Here is a 19,695-nt window from a genome sequence, read left to right on the forward strand (position 1 = left end):
ATTTATATATTTTTGTAAGAGAAGTTAGTATTTCAACATGTTAATGGGCATGTTAGTTCATATTTGGTTTCTTGTTAGTTGACATTTGGTTGCATATTTGTTAGGTGTATCTTTGCACCTTAAAGGGGAAATTGCCAGTATAGACTTTTAGTGAGTTATCTTGTATCATTTTTTTAATACTTTTTAGGTATGCTAAATGGTTTTATTAATCAGGTAATTAGAGTAATTTATAACTTTGTTGGTCTCATATGACATGGAATTAATTTGAGTGAATAAGAAAAATTTACTTTTGGAGTTTTGGTGTTTTGAATTTCTTTACAGTAGTCCCACTAATGTGCCCTCATTTTTTGCACAGTTTCTATTTCTATAAAATGACATGTTGATATTTTATGATAAAGTTTCTATTTATGTAAAGTGGCATGTTGGTATGTTATAATAAAAATAAAAAGTAAAGATGTCTTAATTCTTACTGAATTAAATGAGAAAGATAAAAATTCCAAATAATATGTCTCAATTCTGGTTAAGTTTGTAAAATTTAGTTAAGTTAAAAAGATAAAAACTCCAAATAACATGCCTCAAATCTTGTTAAGTCTATAAAATTAATTGATTGTTGATACTAGCTTAAAAATTAAGTTAATTCTTGTTAAGTCTGTAAAGTTTAGTTAAATTAAAAAAATAAAAACTCCAAATAACATGCCTCAAATCTTGTTAAGTCTATAAAATTGAGTGATTGTAAGAATGGTTGATACCAACTTAAAAATTAAGTTATAATATCAAAATTAAGTTATAATGTCAACTATCCTACAGCCTCCATGCTGCAAGGCAGAAGATGAACCGCAGACCACTGATGAAGATTGACATGCCCAGCTCGCGCTCCAGGTTTTACAGCAAGAATTTTTCTCAGTCAGCTTCCAATGCGGTTATATATGAGTCTGTCACTCTGTCTCTATGTAATTGTGTCGGTTTTATGTTATCTCTGTTCTGTGTCGATGTTCTTCAAGTGTTTTTGTCCATGTGTCAGCTACATGAGTGTGGCTCTAAGTCTTTGTCCATGTGTCCTATGTAATTCTGGCATGAATTCTCAGGTGTCTACTGTCTGTCCTTGGACAAATTTTACAGGGCCGCGGCCCCGTTGTAATTTTCACAATGTAACTCTGCTCTTGCTGTAATATAATAGTTTAGCTTTACTTAGAAAAAAAAAAACTTGACCCAAATAAATTAAGCAGTAAAAAAACATTTAAAAACATTTCATCAATATAAAATTGTGCTAACTACATACACTAGAATTTCCCCCAAAACTCATTCCATGGATAATATGAAAAAGAATTTAATATTTCACAGCTTTTAAACTGTCACTTGTCATGTAATTCCTATGGCTTTTACGCCATCCCTTGTCCCATACTCCACTTTTTTAAGGCATCCCTGGTCACAAAACCCGCCCTTCACTGATGTAGCAATACCATGGACAAGTTAGAAAGCATGGATGAATGTGTATACCTAGAACCATCCACTAGAGAGTAACAGAGATGTGTTACCATCTAGTGTGGGGATGACACTCTCAACACCTTATCTATTTATTTTAGTAAAAAGATTCTATGTAAATTTTCTTTCCCTAATAAAATATAAATTTTGATAAAATACATTGGGGGGTTCATTCGACGAAATTTTATTTTTTAGTTAAATTTCAAATCATATAATTCATAACTTAAAAAGGGTGCAAGAGAGGGATTCCAAAGTTTTATTTTATGAAGAATATCATTGTTCATTTAACTTTTTGTTTCAACGAGTTTTATTTTAGAATAAAGTTTTATTTTTATATTTGATATTAAAATTTAAATATATGAAAAAATTAATATTAAAAATTAAATTTTTTTAAGAAAAAACAATTTCTTTATATGGATTGCTTATGATGATGACAATGAATGGTAATGATGAAATGTATATAATTTGATAAACTTATTTATAAATATATATTGCATAGATATTTGCTTTTTAAAAGATTTATAGGTGAATCTTTCATGCCTTTGCAGTCAATAAAGGGATAATTGTTGTCATCAAGCTTTTCACTTCCTAGGGGACGCATTATCGCTGCTGCCGGGGTTCTATGCCTTGTGATTTCATTTTACATATTTCATGCACTAAACTACTTGTCGATCCGATGTAAGAGATGAGAATGTAGTCAATATCGCCACTTAAAATGAGTGTGACTATAGTTGTGCATGATGATTTGCACAATCAGAGGGATTTAGTATGACAATGAATTGGCCAATATCAAGAATTGTAGTTTGTGCTCACGTCCAACAGAGTGTGAGTGATTATTTGCAGGTCAAATACAAGTTTGGTAAGCCATTCTCATCAGTTCTTGAGCAGGTGTTGAGCTGGAGAGGCAGGCAAGAAGTGGAATAGATTTGGAGATCAGATCTGAGCTGTATTGTGTGTAGCATGTGGAGATAGTACTGAGTCCTTGTGAGGAGTATTGTACTATGTATTGTTACACGATTCAATGAATATAATATACAGATAGTGTGGGGTTTTTAGCGAGATGCTTTCCCCCAGATACATACTGTGTTAATGAGTTTGATTGATGCTTCTATGTGTACCTGTGAATGTTTCTGCTTCTGTAAATTAATGATCAACGTAGAGGAGATTATGTATTATACATGTTCCGCTTATAATTGTATGATCAGGATAATCTCTGTGAATATGTGTTAAATTATTCAAAATTTCTACAACCTCACTATGATGCTAATTGCTCAATCCTTTGGTGATGGCTTCGATCCCTTAGCTTCTAGGCTCGCTCCATGCTTATGCCTTACATCTGAATACTTGCAAGAGAGATCAAAGGACAATACGAGATACCAGAGCATACATAATATATATCAAACATTAACTACTTGATAGATCAAGGAATATCAAGCTAAATGCATAAATATTTAGACATTGATGGAAAGTGAACATTAGATGTATATATTAATGAATAGAAAATGGGAAGCATACAACCATTGCCTTGATGTTGGAGACCTCCTTTTGGTGGATGTCCAAGTCCAAGCCAATACTCTTTAATCACTCCTTCTCCAAGTTAGATGGGCAACATTTAGGCATAATCTCATCATAGGAATGCAGGATATCAATGACAAACCATTTGGGAATGGAGGGGATTTGATTTATAGGAAGGGCGAGGGAGTTAGGGATCCAAAAAAGAGGGAGGAAGGTACACATCTCAAGGGGAAGGCCCTTAAAGGTAAGCTAAGGAGCTCCAAATGAGAGAGCTCAACCATATCTCTACCCAACAACATCTAGCTCGTTGATTCTCGAAGTTTCCAGCATACGAAGATTCTCCTCCATTTTGAGAAAACCTACCAGAAGAGGTTCAACACACGTTTTCATATCAAAACCCGCGTTGGCAAAGCTAGGTCGAAGAATTGAAACCTGCCATCAACACAGGCAATCAATGGAGCAACGAGTGTTGGCCCTGAAATTTAGGGTTTTAGTCAACCTTCTCCATAATTGACTTGGGGCAGTTTTTCTTCCATTCTTCGGGGATGTTTCAGTATGTGTTTCATGATGAGTACACTACACAGTTGTCAATATTTTGGCATTTTGGGATGTGTAACAGGAAGTGGATAGGAGGTGTGACAAAATACTATGTAACAGATGCCCCCTAAAGCATGAAGAAAGCACAGGGAGTGATGGGTGAAATAATTTACAAGTCAAGGAAAGGACCAGAAAAACATCGTGAGGAGACCCACAATTCAAGCATATACATATACATATCTGACATCTATGACATAAACATGCCTAATGATACATGAATAGGCATCTAATAGTACATGAATCCACAGTATGGGTGCAACCATCCGAGTAAAAAGGATCATATATATGGACCCACGATATGGTCGCAACCATCTATATAAGCACGTGTACAATCATGAATAACTCACAACTCCACACAACCTAGGTTTTATCAGATGGAACCTAGGGTCTTGAGGTTTGTCCCGATTCGATCAATGTATGAATTCTAGCATGCGAATAGATGTGTCGAAGTTGAACATGATAGAAAACCACCTGATTACTGGTCAATGATGTAAACCATTAACATGCACAAGAGAAACCACCAATAATGAAAATGGCTCTCAAGGTATAATAAGAAAAATCCAAAAGTGTAGATAATGAAGATGAAGTCAAACACTTGTAGAATAATTCGATCAAAAGCTAATAATGTGAACCTATTTTTGAATGAGAAGAACTTGCCATTGAGGCATGCAAGCTCCAACGTATTAGAAGTGAGTTTCTAGATCATCTTCCTGGATAATGAGCTGAAGTCGACAGGAAGTGATCTGTGAAAGGAGGGCCATAATGTATCCCACATCATTGATATGAAACAAAGGATATAGTCAAGTAGGTAAGTTTGATTCAGGACTGTGGCAGAAAGGTAAGACAATGTATAAGTGTTAAAAACTATAGATAGGACTTCTCTTGAACATATCGATGACACGAATCTAGAGTTTGGCACCATTTGACTCAACATGGGATGAGAGGTCATGATGACGAGGTAGTATAATTAGATGATAGGAAAAATGGATTTCCCAAACCCAGGAAGGCAAGTGATGAAGTGAGGATATCCCAAACCTGACATTAGCAATAAATAAGTGTCATGTTCAAGAGCGACACGCTTCCTTTACACAAAATATAAGAGATGTTCACCTTCATTTTTCCTCCAGTATTTCTAGTGAGTACACACTGCATGGATAATGAATTTCCGCATTTTATGCCTTACGGCGTTTCCTTTGCAACATCTGGTGCAAATGCTAGTTATATTTGTATAGAATATAGGATGTTTGGGCATTTGAGCGACTATTTATTTTTCATAACAAAATTCAAAATCATTATATCTAAATTCATGATATTATTTGGGGAAATTAAATTTATAAAAAGAATCATAATCATTTCATCACTACTACCCTATATATAATTTAAAAAAATTTACACAATTTATTTTTTTAATAAAAGATAATGCATGTGAACTTTTCATATCTCACCGGTACAAATCCATATAACTTTGAAGAGATTAAAACACACAGGCGAGCCTTCCCTTTCTTGGGTGACGCTTCACATGGCTCTTATGGATGTATTTCTTTTCCTTTGGCTTTTTACTTGAATATCGAACTGTGAGTCACGTCCATTAGCTCTAAATCAACTTTATTACACGGAACATTCTCCCAAAGTAGAGCAAAACATCGTCCTCAAGGGGACCGACTGCTACGTAGATGTCTAAACGGAATTGAAACTCTACTAATAAAAATTCGGTATCTCTGAAGCCTGTGCAGCCCAACTACCTGATGTATGGCATTTTAATTGTAAGCTCACAGAGGGAGTGACAAGAATGATCGACTTTTATCCCCACGTCACCTTTTTTAAAGAGAAAAAATAGACAGAAACTCCCTGCAATGACCACCATAAATATATATTTTACATGTGGGTAAATCACATAATGTTTTCTTGTCAAACACCAGTACTATGCGAAGCTTTTTCTTCTGTCAGAGTGAGCCATAAGCCTTTGTAAAGTCCTACGGTCGTTAATTGTGAAAGTTCAAGGTCGAATGTAAGGCGTCGAGATTCCTTGTATGAGTATCGAAATCCCATCCTTAGCCCGTCATGTCATGCGGTGTCCCAAATGTTTTGTCAATAATTTCCCCTTCTCAATTCAGAGTTGGGACCTATGATGAGCTGCACGATCGTCAGGTTCCATGGACCGGCCCCGCATTAATTATCACCTAGCAGCAGTTTCCCATCGCCCCTCATGAACTTTGGCGCAATGGTGCGTGAGTCTTTACCAAGTTTTTCTTGACAGGTGGAATGGGATCTAACAAAACATCGTATATTTACATTGGCAAAAAGACAGAACGTTTCGAATGAACCTGCGAATGGTAAATAATTGTCAATATTTTGAATGAAATGTTAACTAAGTTTACTTCAAAAGGTTATGTAGGGATTTCAATTCAAATGGCAAAGTAATTTACATTTCAAATTTTTGTGTAAGGATATAAGGTTTTAATTATTTGAAATTTGATTGGGAAATTGAGAAAATTTTATAAGTTATTGAATTTATATAATGTGAATATTTAAGGATTTTTTAAAACAATCTAATTTTATATTAAAAAATAATTTAAATAATTAAATATTATAATTTCAAAAATAATTTAAATAGTTAAATATTATAATTTTACTAAATGTTAAATTATCAGATTTTATTGCAGGCATAAGTCTTTGCTATGGTGAATTCATAATATCGAGAATCCAATCCTAGGTTTTTCTCTCAACATGGTGATCTGGAACACATCTTCTCACATGAAGGATCCGCTTTTCAATGTGAGTAATAGCCCTTTGCATGACTTCTAGAATTATGTGTTGATAGCAATCCCTGACAGCTCTAGCAAAGGCCTGAGTGCGAGTGGCATGCAGAGAGGAGGGGTGGGGGCAGGAGAGGGAGGTTGATTCAGGCCTGCCATGACGGCCTCTTGTAGGAGGATTGACAATGTGACGAGAAACCATGGGAATGAACAAAGTAAGGGAGGCTTATCATAGTGAAAGAGCACATAGTGAGTGGTAGCTCATAGGAGGGGGGAACAAGGGCCCGACAGGTTGAGACAAAGGAATAGCGGGCTGAATAGACTAATAACAGAAGATGGGAGTCAAAATTGCAAAGAGGCAGATGTAAAGAATCCTGCAACAAAAATAGGGCCAAGAAAGGGGACAAAAAGACATGATCCAAAATTACAGACTAACAAAAGCAATGAGAGCATGAAGATATGCCAATCCTAAAATGAATTACAAGGGATATGAAATAAAATTATGAACTTGAGGAGCAAAGCTCCTTGCAAGGGAGAGGCACAAATGATCACTAAGAGTCAAGAGCCATGAGGACTGATTGCAATAGTGAATGTGGGGGACTACATAGTAGCTCCTTGCAAGGGAGAGGCAAAGATGATCACTGAGAGTCGAGAGCCATGAGTATTGATTGCAATAGTGAATGCGGGGGACTATGTAGCGCCTACAAGTAGGATTCATCAACTTTACATTGCTAGACCAAAGGAGCAATCACCATGATTCAAAGACTACAATAACTTGTTAGTGCTTCCATTGAGTTACACAACAAGCTTTCCCTCGTTGCTTAAAAGTTATTGGCATCCTCGATCTATCTGAGCCATGATTGTTTGCCTGATTCGAGTGGTGGGAGATTTATAGATCTAGAGGATGCCATTACCCTTCAAATGACTACATGTGAGACCATAAATGCTTGCCTTACCTAGAACGAGGTTGGTGGCAACAAGGTAGCCATGCAGGCTCCCAAGTGTGGGAAACCTGCCACCCTATATTAAGGTGGTGGAATGTCATCATCAACCTGATGTTCTATTGATGTGCACCCTCTGTGGTGAATCATATATTGCTACGCTAGATCTTGGCACTCTACCTTCAAGTGCTCTAAGGTGAGTTGCGTCCAACTTTAGTCCAAATCCTTTGAAGTGCAATTAAGACTCCCATTTGCAAGCTTCTCTGCCAACATGTTGCCCCTTTTTAATATGTGTTGGAGGATGATAGCATTGAAGTTTATTATCTGCTCTGCAATGTTTTCCAAGCTAGCCAAGAGTCTCTAACTCTCTGTTACTGTCAATGAATTGGAGCCATTTTATATTCTTTTGAGCATGTTGATTATTATTGTTGATGTAACAACCCCCTCTCACCACTCCTACCGGTGGGACATGGTGCCATTGAGGATCCAATTCCCTAGGTATTGTTATAGGAATGATGTACTGCTTACACCATACTGGTTATATTTTGTTTTTGAATCATTTGTTAATTGTATGTTAGTCTTGTTCCTTTTTTCTTTTGTTATAACATTATGTCTATTGTAATTCGACTAGGCCCGATGGTCCCTACATCCATGTCACCATATGTGGGTAGTTGCACATCCTCTAATTCGATAGATCTCCCCCCTCGACATCCTGATCTATGATTTTCACTGTCATGACTTGCACACCTGTTAACCCCATCCGAGACCGACGCAACCGAGGTTATAGCTCGTAGTTTTGTCCCAAAATCTAATGGTTCACATCTCTTTCGTTAGAATCGACGGTTCAGGAGAACTGCGGCACCCCGTCACCTTTTCTGATGACATTAGGGGGAAGGGGCATCACAACATGGAATTAGTGGGTCTTCCTCTACCCCTTCTACCTCTGATTGGTCCATGAGAGATGGTCTAAGATACTGTCCCAGTCAAGATACCCTCCCCTCTCCCAATCACGATAAAACATGACCTATAAGAGCCAATCAAGGCTTGCCACGTCTAGGTTTGTTTTTCTTTCATCCAATGGTATTGGTGCTAAGGTTTAAGTTATAAATTGGGTCTTGAGGTAACTCCATGGCACCATTGACGAGTATGGGTTCCTTCCAGTCTAGGTTTCATAGATTTTTCTTCCATTGTGATTTAGGCCAATGACCTTGCTTGGCCTCCAAGAGTTGCTAGCATTTACAGGCGCTACCCTCTTGAGCTTAGGTTTGAATAACTCCTCCAAAGTCCACAGGAGTTGTTAAATACCAAAAGGACCTTAAGGATATTGACACCCCTCATTGATTTGTAGGTCAAGGCGAGAACTCAAGATCGCCAGGTTGCAACCAATGACCCTCCAATACTTGTTGAAGACCTCCAAGACTACTGAAAATGCAAGGTTGATTGCATCTCGTAAGGAAAGTCTGGGCTGCAATGGTTAGAAGAGGATATCATCCTCAACATTGTCACTCACTTCCCAAGTTGGTTTACCACTTGTAACTCTTATGGAAGCATACGTCCACAGAGACATGCTTGCATAGACATAGCCAATAGGATTTGTTCATTCTGTCATAAAGGATTCATTTGCTACAAATTATATTATTTGACTCTGGCTCTTGAGCCATTTCTGAGGTTTACCAAGGTACATTATTTTTTTGATATGCATGTCATTAACATAGAGAAATATTTCATAACAATCATTCCATGCCAATAATGTATTACACCTCTGTTGCTCACGTTTAAACATGATTTCAACCCAATATTTGCAACACAGTCACATTACAAATATCAACACCATTTCAATCTAGAAATGAAAACACATATTCATTAACACGACAAATGCATGAAACACTTATCTTGGGATATCATAAGCAACTGAGTCTGGGACAAGGACTCTCTACCCAACCATAAACAACTACAACCAAGATTACTTGCAATTGTCACCCTCTAACTAGATTCTAGAGATTGAGGGGCTTGCTTTAGAGATAATGGCAACTGCCAGCTGAAACAGGGACTCCAAAGGACCTCTCTCCTCCACCCACCAACCACTTAACAGTAAAATAAACAAAGGGAATCCAGAGGCCAATTGAATCCACCCTTAGATAACAAGGGAATCTAGAGAGTAACCTCTCCACCCTTAAAATAGAAACATAATCCAAATAGTGACCTCTCCACCCTTAAACATCACATAGTGATTCCACCCACTTAGGAGAGTGCAAAACACACTACTTATCAACAACAACCAGGTTTCGGAGGTTCTCCATCTAGGAATCTAAGGACCCAATCCTCCACCCACACCACTAAGGGAATCTAGAGACAATCATCTCCACCCTATGGCTTTACAGGGAATCCAAAGGCATGGCTACTCACCAAGGAGAAAACATATTTTCACCATTGTTTCCAACCAAAATCAGTTCAGTCCATTCTTCATCTCCTGCTTATGTTCTCTATTTATCCAAATGCTTGAATCCCCTTTGGAAAAACATCCTCGTTCCTGCCTTCTCTTCTGTTGTTTTCCTTGATGCATAGGGGTTAACCCCCTATCCTTACTGTCTCCATTGCCATCCTGCGTTAATTTTTGTCCTCCTTGTCTTGTGAATGTTTTTTAAGGTAGCATGGCCTTCATACCTCCTTGTAGCCCATATTAAATTCAAGGACAGTCCATTAAGGCTCACAAACCAACTCTTTTAATGGATTTCTTAATTTCAAAATTCTTGAATAAGAAACCCATAGCAATTTCAAGCAAACAACCTCCCGAGCTATGGAATCGATGTCCCTTTGACTCAACCCATTTAATTCTAATTTTATGAAATATTTACAATGTTTGTTACGGGCGAACCATGGTTGGGGTTGTCACAACTGAATCCTCTTTTACAATCAACATTTCAATACCTTATCTCTTTGCAATTCTTATTCCTTATTCAACCACATAAAGCTCTATTGTGTTGTTAGTGTCATCACCAATAAATCTACTGTACACATGTTGTATTTCTCCTATTGCACTTCTTTAAACACTCCACCATAACTAGCAGGCCCATGGTTTCCCCTAGATGCATCGTCAAAGTTGAGTTTTATGAAACCATTCGATGGAGGCTTCCGATGGTTCGAGCTTGCTTAGGTGTGGGGAGTGACGATAACATGATTTATCGCCATTGGACTAATGCAATCCTAAGAGACTGAGGATAGAAAATTCATATGGTTCACAATCCCAATTGTGAGAATTCCATGGGGAGATGAGAATGGTTTCTTTAACGTTATCCAAGGTTTTTCTCCAAACCAAATTCAAAGGTCTTGTGGTATCCTTGAATATTCTCTGGTTGCTATCCCTCCAAAATTCCCAAACTATAAACCATGGGAAGAGTTTCCATACTTTATTAATTATTGAATTCTTGGAGGGTGTAGATTGTCAGTCCTCAAATTTTTTCTTTATTTTAGTTTTCTTTATCATTTTGTTTGAAGACGATTGTTTCCAAATCTCGTATTTCTAAGGAAAACTGGAAACCATTTGATAGGGGTTCCACTATTTCATTATTTTAGTAACATAGGTGGCATTGCACAGGGCCATGAAAGCCTCTATTTTGGAGTTGGTCCCAGGTTAATGTTTTTTTATTGAGGAGAAGCCAAATAAAGAGTGATATATTGGGTCAATGTTATGCCTTTCATAGCCTTCTCCATGAATTCTCCTCCAAATGTTACATTGTGCCAACCGATATGATGTAGGCCTCCTTAAGATTGAAATCTCCTTTGTGGTTTTGTCCCTATCTGAGAATGTCATTCACATTTAGAATTTTAATCTTTCTATGCTCCAACTCCTTCCACAATGCTTTGTAAGACTCTGAATTGATGTTGGAGTCTTCTTGGCTTCCTTTGTCATAGTGCCTCCATTGGGGTTGTATTGTGATATTGTTCCAATAATCTCTGACAAATATTTTGTTCATATTGTTGCAGTTCAGGTTTGAGAATATTTATGTCTACGTTTTGTTTTAGTCCGGGCCATTGTTGCCACAAGTCCTCCTATAATAAGGCAAAATCTCTGCTGTGTATTTACCAACAATTGTGGTTTTGTATTAGATGCTTGTTATTCCAAAGGTAAGACCCCTTTATTTGTCCCTGCAATATGATAATTTGATTGTTTTTTACATCAAGAACATATTTTCTTTTCCATATTTTACTAATAGAGAATATGGATTTTCAAGCCACATACACCAAGATTTTCCCCTATTGCTTTGCTTATGATTTTCGTGTCTCTGTGGCCTAAACCTCTTGAGATTTTTTCTTTACATAATTTCTCCCAAGCGACTAGAGCCTATTTATTTTCTTGCCTAGCTCCTCGCCATATAAAGGCGATCCCAACTTCATTGAATGGTGCATAGGTCAAGGAAAAAATATCAAATATCTAAGTGTGCCTATGGTGATCTAAGTTGTATATGTTTTCCTTGTCTTATAATAGTTAGTTATAATTTGAAATATATGTAGACGATCCTATAAATAAACCTATCATACTGATAAACAATTAAGTTTTACATGATATTCTATATGTTTAACTATCCTCACTTATATTTAATATTGTAATGATGTTTTTAAACACCACTTCATTTTGAAATTTATTATTTTATATCTTTACAATTCTTTGATTCTCTTATTACAAAATGAATATGCACATTTACTTAACCTATCTTTTTTTTTAATATATTATACAATAATAATAAATAAAAAATATAATAGTAATAAATAATAAATTAATAAATTATCCAAAATATTATTTTTATTTTTTTAAAATAATTTATACAACTTTAATTTTATTGTTTCTTAAACTCGTATAAAATATAAAATATTGAGTAAATATAATGATAAAACTTTATTAAATCATAACATATTAATAAGGTATGAGTAGGTAGAAAATCTCTTTCTTTGTAAAATGTGGTAAGGCCAATTGAAGAGTTTGCACAAGTCACCATGCTATGACCATCCATCAAAGGAGAAGCATTCATCAAACCATAGACTCATAGGTGGATATGTGAAATATAAGATTTTATTTCTCATAGGTGGATATGTGAAATATAAGATTTAAAATAAAAATAAATTAGGTGGATATTTTAAATTATAAAATTTAAAATAAAAATAAATTATAAATAAGGTTAATTATTTATTTTAAGTTACATATTTAATTTTTATTATTATATAATAATAATTAAAAAATATTATATTTATTAAAATATTGATTACATCAATTTTGGTAATAAAATATATTAAATTATATTTATTAAAATCTTGAAATAAATGGTAATTTTAGATAAATATCATAAACATAAATAACACTTCTAAATATGAATTTCAAGTATTTATGCATGCGACTTCTTTCACATATTAATTTAAAACATAAATTATTTGAAAAAAAAACATTGAAATTAATGATAAAGATGGATCTTCTTCTTCCCCTCATTAAGCTGAGCAGATTTCAGTCCCCCAATGTACATAGGATCACAAAACTAGTGAACATATTCATCTCCCTTTACCCCATTTGAACCAAACTCTCTATGCCTTGGTTGTTGGAGGTAATGGAGAGAGCTTCCACTTGCTACAAGATAACTAGATTGGGAACTCTATTACATTCTAACTCTAAATAATCGATTCTTTGCTTCTAGAGCAAGAGAATGTTCCTAATGTAGTATGGGTAATGCTAGCCTACTCAATTTTAGTAAGTTAAGAAGAAATTACTAATAATACATTGCTATTGGCTTAAATGTTTTTCCCATGTTTGAACAGAACTCATCTTATTTCCCTTGAATCATCATAAGAAAATACCATAAAAAAGCTTGAACAAAAGGGGACTACAAATCTTGAAACTAAGCTAATATAACTCAAATTTAGAAAACACTGATAATCTACAAGCCATAGATGAAAAGACTAATAACTCAAGCTTAGCCCATTTCCATAGCTCTAATAAATAAAATAAAATAAAACCAGGAATAAAGATGCCAAAGAAAAAGAGCCTGAGAACAAGGACTTTCCTGAATAGAGCTCAATGATAGAACTGAAAGAATGATAAAGCTAACATTGCGAAGATAGAAGTACATGACAACATAAACATAAGGAGAATTCAAAGTTTCAACTATCTCCCACTATAACTAAATCCAATTACCTTAGGAACCAGAGAGAAAAAACCAACAAACATTGTTGTACCATAAAACTAAAGACAAACCATAAAAGGCATTTTAAATGCCTTTAGAATACCAACCCAATAGACTAAAATCCAAAATCCACACAACAAAAAAAATTCTCCAAAATCCACAAAACAAAAAAAATTCGCAACAAAGAACTTAGGGCAGGTGGTTTCCCACATTTCAAACCAGAAACCATCTCTACGCATTGAATAAACATGATTAAACCCCGCCGTTCTATACGGGGATAAAGAACAAACCACCCTACATCATCCTTCCCAGGCCATGATCAATAGTTGATCATTAAAATTTGCACGATAGATATGACACCCATTTTTTTACAAAAGTTCATGGGCTTCGGAAATAAAGCCTTATCAAAATGGGATATTGTAAAATTGATCGCAGAGAGAATGGATTTGATGGATTTGAGGTTGTTTCCACGTTACCCTTTTAAAAGAGAAAAAACATACAGAAACTCATTGCACTGACCACCATAAATATATATTGTACACTGGGGTAAATCACATAACATTTTCTTGTCAAACACTAGTACTATGCCAAGCTTTTTCTTCTGACAGAGAGAGCCAGTAGCCTCTGTAAAGTCCTAAAAGGACGCAAAACTGATACATTACCAAAGACGGTCCACCGCCCATTGTGATGGGCATTGGGGAAGTTCAGTGTGGAACGTAAGGCGTGGAGATTTGGTTGTATGAGTATCAAAATCCCATCCTTTGTCCGTCATGTCATGCGTTATCCCGAATATTTTGTCAATAATTTTTCCCTTCTCAATTCAATTCAATTCAGAGTTGGGAGTCGGGACAGGCTGCACGATCGTCAGACTCCATGGACCGACCCCGCATTAATTCTCACCCACCGGCGGTTTCCCGTGGCCAAATGGTGGCCTGACGAAATGATTTCCTCGAATCGACGTATATTCACAATTTCCTTCTGTCTTTTCCAATTGTTTTTTGATAGGTGGAATGGGATCCAGCAAAACATCATCACATATTTACATTGGCAAAAAGACAATGTTTCGAATGAATGTGTCAATGTTAAACCATTGTACACATTTGAATGAAATATTAATCAACTTTGTTTCAAATCAATGTTACATTTATCGTGGTTCAAAATTTAAATGATCAGTAATATTAAAAATTATAAGGAAACTTTAAAAATTACAAAAATAATCATTTTTCTTTTCTAAATGTTTTAACTTCTAAAACAATATCAACATAAAATAAACACATTCTTACATAAATATAAAAAGAAGAAAAACAATATATAAGATGGATAAAATATCAAGTAATATACTAGACATCGATATTAAAATATGATAAGATCTAATTGAATGATACAAAATCATATCAAAACAAAAATAAAGGTATCTCATAAGATGAATAATGGCAATGAAAACAACAATTTCCCCTTGTTTGCTTGATGGAAAATGGTCACAACGTCTTCAACTAGACCCAAAGATTGATCAACCAAAAAAATACATAAAATATTCAATTTTGAAAACAATAAGTAATTCATGTGCATCCATATGAATCCAAATTATTATAACAAATATGTAAAATTTTCATGTATATAGCAAGGGTGCATATAACCAAAATATCTGCAAGTGCAAGCCATCTCTGAATAAAAAAGGATCAATAGAGAAGCTCTAAATGGTCTATGAAATCCAAAGAAAATCATGCTACAACAAATAACTACATAACGTCAACATCATTTCCTATGTTGGGATCCTCCTCATCAAGATCACCCTCTAAGCATTAAAATGAGATTGAAAAAACTTAACGTTATAATAAATGATTTTTCTTGAACAAAGCATACATTTTTAATAGGGCCATGAGTAATTAAGTGAAGTGTATATTTTTACTACAATCATGAAGGAGAAGCTCAAAAATCAATGCCACCGACATCAAGGTACATAGAGGGCTTGGTGATCTTGATTAAGTGTTAGTTCCATATCCTCATACATCAAAAAAAGTAGTAGAAACACTACAATCTCACCAATCCCGAAATCCTAAAAACTATTAAGTTCGCCAAATTTTGAGTGGGATCTAAAATTCTACTTTCTCCATATAAAATCCAATGAGGTTGGAATCACTTTCAAACATCTTAAGTCAATTCATGGTAAAGCTAAAAGTTTAAGTAAAAGGATGAAAATGAAAGATAAATGAAATATCACTTGTATTTTAAGAATTTAATATTACCATTAACTACTACGTTATGTATCTCATGAGATGAATCATGGGAAATAAAAACAATAGATTTCCCCTTGTTTACTTGATGGAAATAGTTAGAGGATCCTCATAACTCAATCCCCTAACTCACTTTTAAAAAATTAGAATCAAAAGAAAAAATAAATTGTTAATAAGTTGAAATTGATAGAGTGGGGTGATGATTTCGAAATTATTACGATAATTATATAAATTATCATGATTATTTCAAAAGAGAAAATTATTGTGATAATTATTGCCGATATTATCGTCGAGGTTGCTTTTGGCAATACTATTGCGATAAGTGCAACATTACCTCAAATGGTTATGAAGGAATTTTAATTCAAATGACAAATTAATTTAAATTTCAAATTTCACTGTGTAAGGATATAAGAGTTTAATTTCTTAATTTGATTTTATTGCAAATTTGATTCGGAAATTGAGAAAATTTTACAAGTTATTGAATTTGTATAATATGAATATTTAAGGAATTTCTGAAACACTAAAATTAATTTTATATTAAAAAATAGTTTAAAATTAAATATTATAATTTCATCAAACATCATATTACCAGATTCTAATAAAAAATTTGAAAAAATTACCTTATTAAATTAAATCTAATTAGTTCATTCAAATTTATAATTTTTTTTAAATGATATAAGGAGTTATATTATATTTTTGCATAAAAAGCAAAGCTACATCATAGATGGATATTTCTGGTTTGTTATTGGTGACACTAGACTATTAACATAATATATTTTTTTTAGATTGCCCTCATTGTTTATGATATGTAGGTCTGAAAGTTTGAGCCAAGAATAGAAAGAGAGTTTAACATGGACAAAATTACATAGTCTGGGAGGCAAAAATACATTTTCTAACAAAACATAAAACAAAAATTGAGTTCTGAGTGTTGTCATGCTGTTGGGTTATAAGCTTGAGTTGGAGGGGGAGGATCGTTACTCGTGTTCGAATGTGGCAGTGTAGTACCTGAAATTTTCTTGAAGAGATGATTGAGTTTACCTTCCATATTTTCCATCTTCTCCATGACTTCTGACATGTAGATGGGAATCTCTTGTTGGGTGTCATCCCTATCTATAAGGACTCAACCCATGAGTGTTTTGACATTCCAGTATAGACTGACTATCTAAATGTAGGGATAAGTCCTTGATTTGGTAGAATTCTTGATGTTGGGAATGCAGTCCTCGGTTTCTCTCACAACATGGTGATATTGAACAAATCGTCTCACTTGAAAGACCCACTCTTTAATGTCAGCAATAGCCCTTTGCACAACTTCTATAATTATGTGATGATAGTGGTAGGTGGTAGCTCTAGCAAAGGCTTGAGTGTGAGTGGCATGCATAGAGGGGGGTAGGTGTGGGTAGGAGAGGGAGGCTGACTGGGCTTGCCATGATGGCCTCTTGTAGGAGGATTGGAAATGTGATGATAAACCATGGAAATGAAGGAAGCAGGGGAGGTTTTCCGTAGTGAAAGAGCATAAAGTGAGTGGTAGCCCAAAGGAGGGGGAAATAGGTGGTCGACAAGGTGAAACAAAGGAATGGCGGGTTGCATAGATTGATAGCAGAAGGTGAAAGTCAAAATTACAAAGAGGCAGATGTAAATAATCCTCCAACAAAAATAGGGCCGAGAAAGGGGAAAAAATATAGGATCCAAAATTACAGACTAGAGAGAAATGAGAGTTGCCATATTTGGTTGATTATTGAATTCTTGAAGGGTGTAGATTGCTAATATTCCTCCAATCCTAAGATGAATTATAGGGGATATGAAATAGAATTTTGAACCTGAGTGACAAGGCTCCTTGTAGAGGAGAGGCACAAAGGATCACTGAGAGCTTGGAGCTACAAGGATTGATTGCAAGAGTGAATGTGGGGGAATACATATTCTCTATAAGTGAGACTTGTCAGGTTTGTGTTGCTAGACCAAAGGAGCACTTGCCATTATTTAAAGACTACAAGAAGTTGCAAGTGCTTCCACTAAGTTACACAGAAAGCTTTTCCTTCCTGCTTAAAATTATAGTGGTGTCCTCAAACTCTCTCAGCCATGATTTCCTGCCTGATTCGAGTGGTGGGAGATATATGAATCCAGAGGATGCCCATTGCCCTTTGCATAACTACATGTCAGACCATATATGCCTTGCCTTACCTAAAATGTGGTTGGTGGTGGCAGGGTGTCCATGTAGGCTGCTAGGTGTGGGTATCCCACCACCCTATATTAGAGTGGTGGAATTTCATTATCATCCTGATGTTTTATTGATGTGCATCCTCCATAAGGAATCATATATTGCGGTGCTAGATCCCAACACTCTACCTTCAAGCGCTCTAAGGGGAGCTGCGTCCATCTTGAGTCCAAAGCCTTTAAAATGTAATTAAGGCCCTCATTTGCAAGCTTGTCTGCTAACATGTTGCCCATTCTTAATGTTTGTTCAAGGATGAGATCATTGAAGTTTGTTAGCTGCTCTGCAGTGTTTTCCAAGCTGGCTAACAGTTTGCAGTTCTTTGTTACTTTGGTTGGATTGGAGCCATTTTGGATTCTTTTGAGCATGTTGATTATAATTATTGAATCCCCTTCTACAATCGACATTTGAATACCTAATCCCTTTGCTATTCTTATTCTTTGTTTAACCACATAAAGCTTTGCTGTGTTGGTGTCATGGCCAATAGCTCTAGTGTACACATGTATTTCTCTTGTTGCACTTCTAAACACTCCACTATAATTATGAAGCCCATGGTTTCCCTTGGATGCATCGTCAAAGTTGATATTTATGAAACCATTCGATGGAGGTTGCCAATGCTTCAGGCTTGTTTGGGTGTGGGAGCGACGATAGCATGATTTGTCACCATAGACTGGTGTAATCCTAAGAGATTAAGGATAGAAGCTTCAGATGGTTCATAGTCCTAATCGTGAGAATTCCATGGGGACATGAGAATAGTTTCTTTAAATTTATCAAATATACTTTTCCAAACCAAATTTAGAGGTCTTGTGCTATCCTTGAATATTCTCTAGTTGTGCTCCCTCTAAATTTCCCAGACTATAAACCCTAGGAAGAGTTGCGATATTTGGTTGATTATTGAATTCTTGAAGGGTGTAGATTGCCAATATTCCTCCAATGTTTTCTTTATATTATTTTTGTTTCTATCATTTTCCCCAAAGATGATTGTTTCATGATCCCATATTTCTGATGCAAACTGGAAATCATTTAACAATTGTTCCACTATTTCATTTTTTGAGTAACATAGGTGCCATTGCACAAGGCCATGAAAACCTTTTTTTTGGAGCTATTCACGGGTTAATGTTTTGTTATTGAGAAGAAACCAAACAAAGAGTGATATTTTGGGCTAGTCTACACCTTCCATAGCCTTCTTCATGTATGATCCTCCGAATGTTCCACTGTGCCAACCAATATGTTGTAGGCTTCCTTAAGATTGAAATCTCCTTTATGGTTTTGTCCCTATTTGAGAATTTCATTCCCATTTAGAATTTAATATTTTTATGCTCCAACTCCTTGTACAAGGCTTTATAAGACTCTAAATTGATGTTGGAGTCTTCTTGGCTTCCTTTGTTCCAATGCTTCCATTAGGGTTGTACTGTGGTATTGTTTCAGTAATCTCTAACAAATATTTAATTTTGTTGCTGCAATTTTGGTTTGAGAATAATTATGTCTACATTTTGTTCTAGTCTAGGACATTTTTTCCATGAGTCCCCTTAGAATAAGGAAAAATTTCCACTATGTATTTCCCAAAAGTTGTGGCTTTGTATTAGATTCTTGTTATTCCATACATGATTGAAAAGGTGATACCCCTTTATTTGTCCCTACAATTTGATAATTTGATTGTTGTTTACATAAAGAACAAATTTTCTTTTCCATATTTTACTCCATAGAGCATATGGATTTTTAAGCCAACTCCACCAAATCTTTTCTCCCATTGCATTGCTTAGGATTTCTAGGTCCTTGAGGAGGCCTAGACCT

The sequence above is a fragment of the Pinus tabuliformis genome, chromosome 6 (assembly GCF_031772625.1).
Source record: "Pinus tabuliformis cultivar Carrire ecotype Pingquan chromosome 6, CPIR1, whole genome shotgun sequence".
Lineage (NCBI taxonomy): Eukaryota > Viridiplantae > Streptophyta > Pinopsida > Pinales > Pinaceae > Pinus > Pinus tabuliformis.